Here is a 7,742-nt window from a genome sequence, read left to right as displayed (position 1 = left end):
CAACATAACAAATAAGAGGCACAACCGCCAGATATACGTCCAATTAACCACTCAAGTGAGGTGGGATACAAACCCTCAATTCATAATTCATATATGGCAACCATTAGAACTAAAATAAAAATTTAAATAAGATTTTAATTACATAAAGATAATTAAATAAAAAATTTAAACTTAAAAGCGTTCCTATGAACCAAATTTTTGCTCAATTTGTACTCGGATGTCTTCTAATTTATTAAGAATATCACGATGATTTTTTGTTGCTGATGACCACCTAATTAATATAAAATATATTTTAATTCATTGTATAGTTAAAAAAATATTTATAAATAAATTCAGTATTGAAATTACCTTAGTAATAGTGAGAAGACAAATGGTTCATTCACGATTGGACAAAAAGGCATGTGATACCATGCCCACAATTGGAGAAGAAGGAGCCAACCACCAATACCAATTTTAGTATAATTTGTAACTCGATACATTTATCTAAATAGATATCTCTAAATTATAGATCCCCAACTGAATGTGACGGTTACTTCAAAATCAATGAGGTGACATAACCACATACAATGCACTTGGTTGCGAGAGTTGTTATACATCAAGATCCCTTCTATGGTTCGTAATATATATGCATGTGCAAAAACTTTTACCTCATTCTCTGAACAATTTTGTTCAACTTTTTAAAATTGGTTTGCATCCACAATAATGTTATTTGACCAATGTTGAATACCATCGTGGAATTTCCTATATACTCCATGTACAAATTATGTCAATCACCATCCGCCACACCATAAAGAATAGTTCTATCTATCAAAAGCCCCAAATGCAATGCAACATCATTTAAGGCAATGGTGCACCCCCAAATGGAAGATGGAATGCATTTCTCTAGTCTCTACCTTTTGATTAGTGTAGAAACGGGGGAGGTTCAAGTTTACACCCTCCAACAATTTTCTCTATATAGCCAAATCTAACATCCGATAAATACCTCCAGATACGACATGGTGTGATCATCTTATTGTTATGAATAAACACTTATAATATATGATTATTTTACAAATTCACAAAAATTTTACAAATTAAAAATTGAAATAATATTGAATAAAATATTAAATAAATAAAATATTAAAAAGATTAAATTACCATAATTTAATATTTTTATCATATTGGCAAAATGACTCAAAATATGATTTGCATCCAATTGCAACATGACTTTTATTTTACAACTGCACAAAATAAAAAAAATAGTTATTACAATTAACTAATAAAATAATGAAATATTCAATAAATATATTAAAGGAATAAAAATAAATTTATACCTTCAGAAAGTTTTCCCGACCACGATTTGAACCAACTTGAAAGAAATTATAAATAGAAAGATGATATTAATATAATTTTTGACGTGATTAGTTGAGGGAAGGGGAGGGGTTTAGGCGGGTAAGTTAGGCGGGAAGGTTCGGCGAGAACTGTTGGCAGGAAAAGAAGGCATGAACAAGGCTCATTTAAAAAAAATGTACCTCCTTATTTTGTACTAGCTTGGCACATATTCGGAAAAGGGTGCTAAAATCGTACTTCTTATGTTTTTTTTGATGATGATATTTGGGTAAAATTGCCTAAAACTAATATGCGATAAGGGACTGTGGTGACCGGTGAGCGAGGCATTACACGGTTAAAATTAATGAATTCCAGTTAAATAATATAAAAAATAAAAAGAAATCGTGTATCGAGTAATTGAATATTTGATTAAGAGAAATTTTGTGAATCAGTCCTGACCCAAAAACTCATGAAAAATAGCAGGTAAGGTATTCAATCCGTAAATTCAGATATTTTTATTATAAATACCTAATAATTTTTAATTGAGTGAACTGATCGACGAATTAAATAGTTCAGATCAAGTATTTTTTAACACCCCAAATCCCTATGGTTACTCGTCATTATTAGCCGTTAAAAATGCAAAAGAGTTGTTACCTCAAAAAATAAGCATAACGTCAAAAAATACTCTTAACGTTTGATTAAATAATCACTTTATCTCTTATTTTTTGTGGGAGCATTTTGACCCAATGTTTTATTTCAGGGCAATAATACATCTAACATTTGATTAAATAGTCATTTTTAGCCCTTATTATTTTTCTTAGAGAACTTTTACCATCATTGTTTTATTTTAGGATAAAACGGTTCCTAGTTTTGGATCGTTAGCCATTTATTGACTAGCGATTTTCATCCACGGAGAAACCTTGTTGTCTCAAGTAAAACGTTGAAGTCAAAATAATCCAAAAAATTATATGAATCAAAGTGATTATGTAATCAAACATTAGAGGTAATTTTTGGCATTACGCCGAGAGATGAATCATTTTTAACACAAATGATCGATCCTTTTGTAATTTCAAAAAAAAAAAAAAATCAATACTTTTTATTAATAGGGTCGAAGGGATCCGACCTTTTTGCTACTTATTTGATCATTTTTGTGAGGAGTTTGATATTGTTTGCCTTAAAACTTACAACACTTTATTTTCAATTGCGAAAAATGATCATGATTTTCAAAACGTTCAGTTAAGTTGAAATTCAGTTTAAAACGTAGTTTTTAAGTTTGTTTGAATTTTGAATTATTTTTATTTAATTAAGTTTAAAATATTTTAAATTTATTATATCAAAATATTTTGAATTCAAACTTCAACACTAGACTAGTTGATTGGGGGAGAAATTGGTAAGGTCAATCGATTAAATTATATTTTTATTTATTTTTTTAAAAAAATGATAAAATTATTATTAACACATAATATAATCTTATTTTCTCATAATATTAAAAGTTAACACCATTAATAACAATACTGAAAAAGTTGATTATATATTAAAGCATGGTTTTCAGAACCGGACCGGTTAGCGAACCGGTCATGCTATCGGTTTACTGGTTTAACCGGTCGAACCGGTCCGATCGGTCGGAAGAACCGGACGACGTAATAATTATTTAAAAAATTAAATAAAAATACCAAAAATATTTAATAAAAAATAATTGTGTATATCACAAGTCATATTCAAAGGAAGTCATAACATATATAAGTTAAAAACCATAAAAACAAGTGAAACAAAATGATTCAAATTAATTACAACATAATATTTAAGGTAAAACATATTAAATAATAAATATAATTATATAACTATAATTAAAAAATAAATTTGGGGCTAAAAAATCATAACAAATGATATTGTTTAATTTTTTAAAAAAACAATCTCACACATGGCTAAGAAACATAGAAGAACATCCCAAAAGTCTAAAAAGTAAAAATATGAGAACAAACAATCCACATGCTAAGAAACATAGAAGAGCATCCCAACTAACTTCTATAAATAATAGAGGTAATTTGACATTCAAAATCATGGAGCCTTTTGGTGAGCATAGAGTGAACTATTCTTTCACTTCAATCAAACTTGAATTTTAGGCTTCAATCGAGCTTCTAAATTGTTTTTGAGTTCAAGCCTTTTCGAGTTCAAGTTTTAATATTATATTTCGAGTTCGAGTTGAACTTGATAATTTTTAGTTCGTGAGTTTGAGTCGAGTTAAGCTTACTTTTAAAGTTTGAGTTGAGCTCAGCAATACTTGAGTTCGACTTGGCTCGTTTAACAAACGACGTCGTTTGGTTTAATTTAAAAAAAAAAACAAAATTGGTGGTTTTTTTTTGGTTTTTTCTAGTTTTCAGCTGGTCCGATTCGAACGGTTCAGCGGTTCTGGCCGGTTCACTAATAACGGTTCAACCGGTATAGTTTGAACCGGACTAGACAGCGATTCCCGGTTAAACCGTCGATCTGATCTGATTTTCAAAACACTGTATTAAAAGTATTAACTTGAATGAATGTGCCGTATCAAATGTATATATAAATTTTTATTTTAATTGTTACCTTTCTGAATTGGCCTAATGCATAAGAAACAAAACAAGGAGGGGTCGTTTGGAAAATTAAAGGTACAGGAGAGGCCAATCCCCAAATAAAGTAAATAACGAGGTCAAAATAGAAATAAAAAGAATATTCTCTGCATCGGCCTCTACGCCATTAAAGAGATTGATCTCCGTTTATCCCTCTAGTTTCCGGAACATTTGTTCCTCCCAAAGATGGCTTTCCCTCAGCACCAGTTTCAGCAGCACTATCAACCTCAACAACAAGAACAATCCAAGAATTTCAGGTAAATACCCCTCAAAATTCAATCTATAATTACTACAGGAAAAGATTTAATCCTAAATTGAAATTATAATATGTTTCTATTTGTGTTTGATTTCAGGAACTTATACGCAATTGATGGTCAGGTTTCGCCGCCACTTGCTTATTACAATACGCCTGATTTACTAGATTCGTCTCAGCATCCTCCCTATGTCCCTCCTTGTAATACCCTTCTGTTCTTTTTTATTATTTTATCTTTATTTTCTATTGAATTTATAAGTAAAAATTCGAACTTGTTTAGTGGTAGTTGGCTTAAATTACTACATTATTATTTCGTTCTTTTACTTTTTGAGCATCAAAATTGGAACTTTGTTGTTTAATATTTCTGGGAATTTTTTTTTTTTCATTCAAGAATTTTTTTTATAACTATTGGGTATGTTGCTTTTTTATTGGTTTAGTTCATGTTGTTGGTTTTGCACCGGTTCGATTCCTCTTACAGATGGAAGTGATGGAGGAGCTGAGTTGCAATGGAATAATGTGGTTGAATCTAAAAGGAAGAAGCTAAAGGAACAAGATCTTTTGGAGAACAATTCACAGATATCTTCTGTTGATTTTTTCCAAGCACGGTCGGTCTCAACAGGATTAGGTTTGTCACTAGATAATAATAATCGGATGGCTTCTTCGGTTGATTCGCGCTGCTGTCTCTCATTGGCGGTGACATTGATATTGAGTTGCAGCTGCAGGATGCAGAGATTGATAGATTGCTCAAAGCTCAGGTCTGGCTTTATGGATTTAAGCTTCTTGATGAATTTTTCAAATGTAAATTATCATGTTTCATTAGCTTCCTTGATTTTTGTAGCCTTCCGTCTATATTTTAGGATGTCATTTGCACCTTATGTGGACAATAATTGGTTTTGCGGTCATAGAATGCATGCACATTTATCATGCTTTAATTCTATTTTTTTGATAATTCCGCTACAATCAATGCTATATACTGCTATATACTACATGTGATGAGTTTGTGTTTCTATACAAACTATCCAGCCGATACAATCTATCACATACCTAATTTTTAATGCTAAATTATTGTTTTTATTGTTTGTTTCAGATTTTTTCGTAGTTTCTTTGTTTGGCCATTGAGCCTATTAACGGTAGATATGCACATTCCACTTTAACACATTTCACGATATTTTGTTGTATTTGGTTGTTAGTGTCTTGTCTAGATGCAAATGAGCAAAGTGATATGAGAGTGAGTCCAGCATTCACTTATCTTGCAAACATTCATTGTGCTTCAACTTTACTTACCTTTGACTTAGTTTTTCTACTTCATTGTATTTTCATCATTTTGCTGAATTAATAGCAATTAAATATCTTTAACCATCTGCACTTTTGCGTTTTCACCAACTATGAATTTCGTCAGGTGCTTAATTGGATTTCCTTTTCCTGAAAATAACAGTGTACCATATAGAAATAAGGGTTACTTATGTGATGCTAGAAATTAGAGAAAATATGTGGAATTGAATTAAATGAAGTATTCATGTTTTCACCACATAAATTATTCGATTTGTATTCATCAATTTTGGAGTATGTTATCGGTCATGCTACAATTGGGTAACGTCTCTTCTCTGCATTGAGTAAAATCTAGATTGAAGATTGCTTGATTTCTAGTATAGGAATTATCGTAAGTTCAAGTGTAACTATTCTGCTAGAGAGTTAATACTAAGAGTTCTAGTATAAATGCTCTACGAGAGTTATTAGGATCAGTTTATCATTATCAGAGCTTAATCAAATTCCCATGATCCTTTGGATCAACCTGCAAATATCTTTAATCATGCATTTCATCTCAGACAACTTCCATTTCCTGGCCTTGATTTCCTCTTCCTTGACCTCTAGCGCATCCTACCATGGCTTAAAAGTGATTTCTAATATAAATCCTAGGATCTGATCAGGAGAAAAAATGTGAACACTAAGAAAATTGAAGATGGCAGACCTAATTGAATAGGGATAAAAAAGGTACCTACTTTATAATAATAAGAAACTGATCCTAATAACCCTGCAGTAAAGTAATTGTAATAAAACTCTAACAGTCCTTTTAACTCTTTAGTATAATAGTTATACTAGAACTCTGGCTAGGAAGGAGTCTTATTCTAATCACATTAAATAATAATTAAATGAACAAAAAGCATAGACTTGAATAAACTAATTTAAAAATCAGATTTTAAATAATTAAGTTAGACTTTGATGCTCCTGCAGCATAATTGCTCGGAGGGTTGTTAGTGAAGGAGGATAATTTGATTGTATCTCTAGTGTTGTTCACGTGGTGAAACCTATTTTTTTGTTGTTAGTTGTAGCATTCACTTTCTATCATTTTGTGCATTATATGTTTTTCAGAAAGTTATTTTGAATTTGGTTTTTGCTGAAAGTCTTCCAAATCCCTGCTTTAAGTAGGGTGACCGGTTACGGCAAGCTGTATTAGAGAAGGTTCAAAGTAGTCAACTTCAGACAATTTCACTTGTTGAAGAGAGAGTTGTTCAGAAACTAAAAGTAGGGATAGTAAGGAAGGATGTGGTGATAGTGAAGTTGATGATACAGCTTCATGCTGCAATGGCAGAGCCATCGATTTTCATCTGCTCAGCAAGGAGAACGGTGACGTGAAAGAGTTGATGACTTGTAAAGTTTGCAGAGTCAATGAAGTCTGCATGCTTCTGTTACCTTGTAAGCATCTCTGCCTGTGTAAAAGCTGTGAAAGTAAGCTTAGCTTTTGCCCCCTGTGCCAGTCATCAAAATTTATTGGCATGGAAGTCTTTATGTAATGATTATACATATAAAACCTTTAATCTTACACTAAACTTATGTCCAGTACTCTTGTGATATAGATGGTCTCTTGTTCTTAGGCCCTTTCATAATTTTAACCTTTAGTTGTAAAGGAAAAAAAAGAATTGTCTTGCATGTTAAGGATTCTGCTTCGTCAGTGTGCATGACTAGACATTGTTATTCTCTTGTTCTGTATTAAGTTGTGGTAGTTTTTATGTTTTCCCTGCTCAATGCCGTATGGTTTTCTTTTGTAGCTTAAGAATTTCCTAGGGGCACCATATGTTGTGAAATGCTGTGAAATGATTGGATAAGTTTTGGATAGGGCCAGATCAATATGAATTCAAGGTTTATGGGGGTGTTCGATGTTTAGGAGGTTATAAAGCAGAATAATGCACTGTGAGAGTTACGTATGAATCTTAAACTTTCTATTTCTGAATAGTTGGGCCAACCCATTGAGAAACTGATGTTCTAAAATGCACATCATCTTGCATATCAAAAGAAGATTCAATAATCTTAACATATTAATGCATCTGAAATAGAGTGCAGAAGGCAACATAATATTGGTTTGTATAAGAAGATTGATAAACTTTATTTTCTAATCATATGCATTGGAAAGTGATACATGCTTCCCCCATATATTATGATGTATTATCATTTCTTTTCCACTTCCATCTCCCATGCCAGTTCCCTGATAGCCCATCTCTGTCATGTCATTGCTTACCACACCCTTCTCTTTTTATACCTTCCCATTCTCCTTTCACTCCTTTTATGTTAGCGGAAGGGTT

At 31.8% G+C, this 7,742-nt stretch overlaps 1 pseudogene; it reads left to right on the top strand.

Annotated features, from left to right (window-relative positions):
* Positions 1 to 4,019: 4,019 nt before the first annotated feature.
* On the top strand, positions 4,020 to 7,000 carry LOC120215533 (annotated as a pseudogene).
* The last annotated feature ends 742 nt before the right edge of the window (positions 7,001 to 7,742 follow it).

This window comes from Hibiscus syriacus, unplaced genomic scaffold, assembly GCF_006381635.1.
Source record: "Hibiscus syriacus cultivar Baekdansim isolate YM2019G1 unplaced genomic scaffold, ASM638163v2 tig00110123_pilon, whole genome shotgun sequence".
NCBI classification, from domain to species: domain Eukaryota; kingdom Viridiplantae; phylum Streptophyta; class Magnoliopsida; order Malvales; family Malvaceae; genus Hibiscus; species Hibiscus syriacus.
This window is presented reverse-complemented; position numbering and strand designations above follow the sequence as displayed.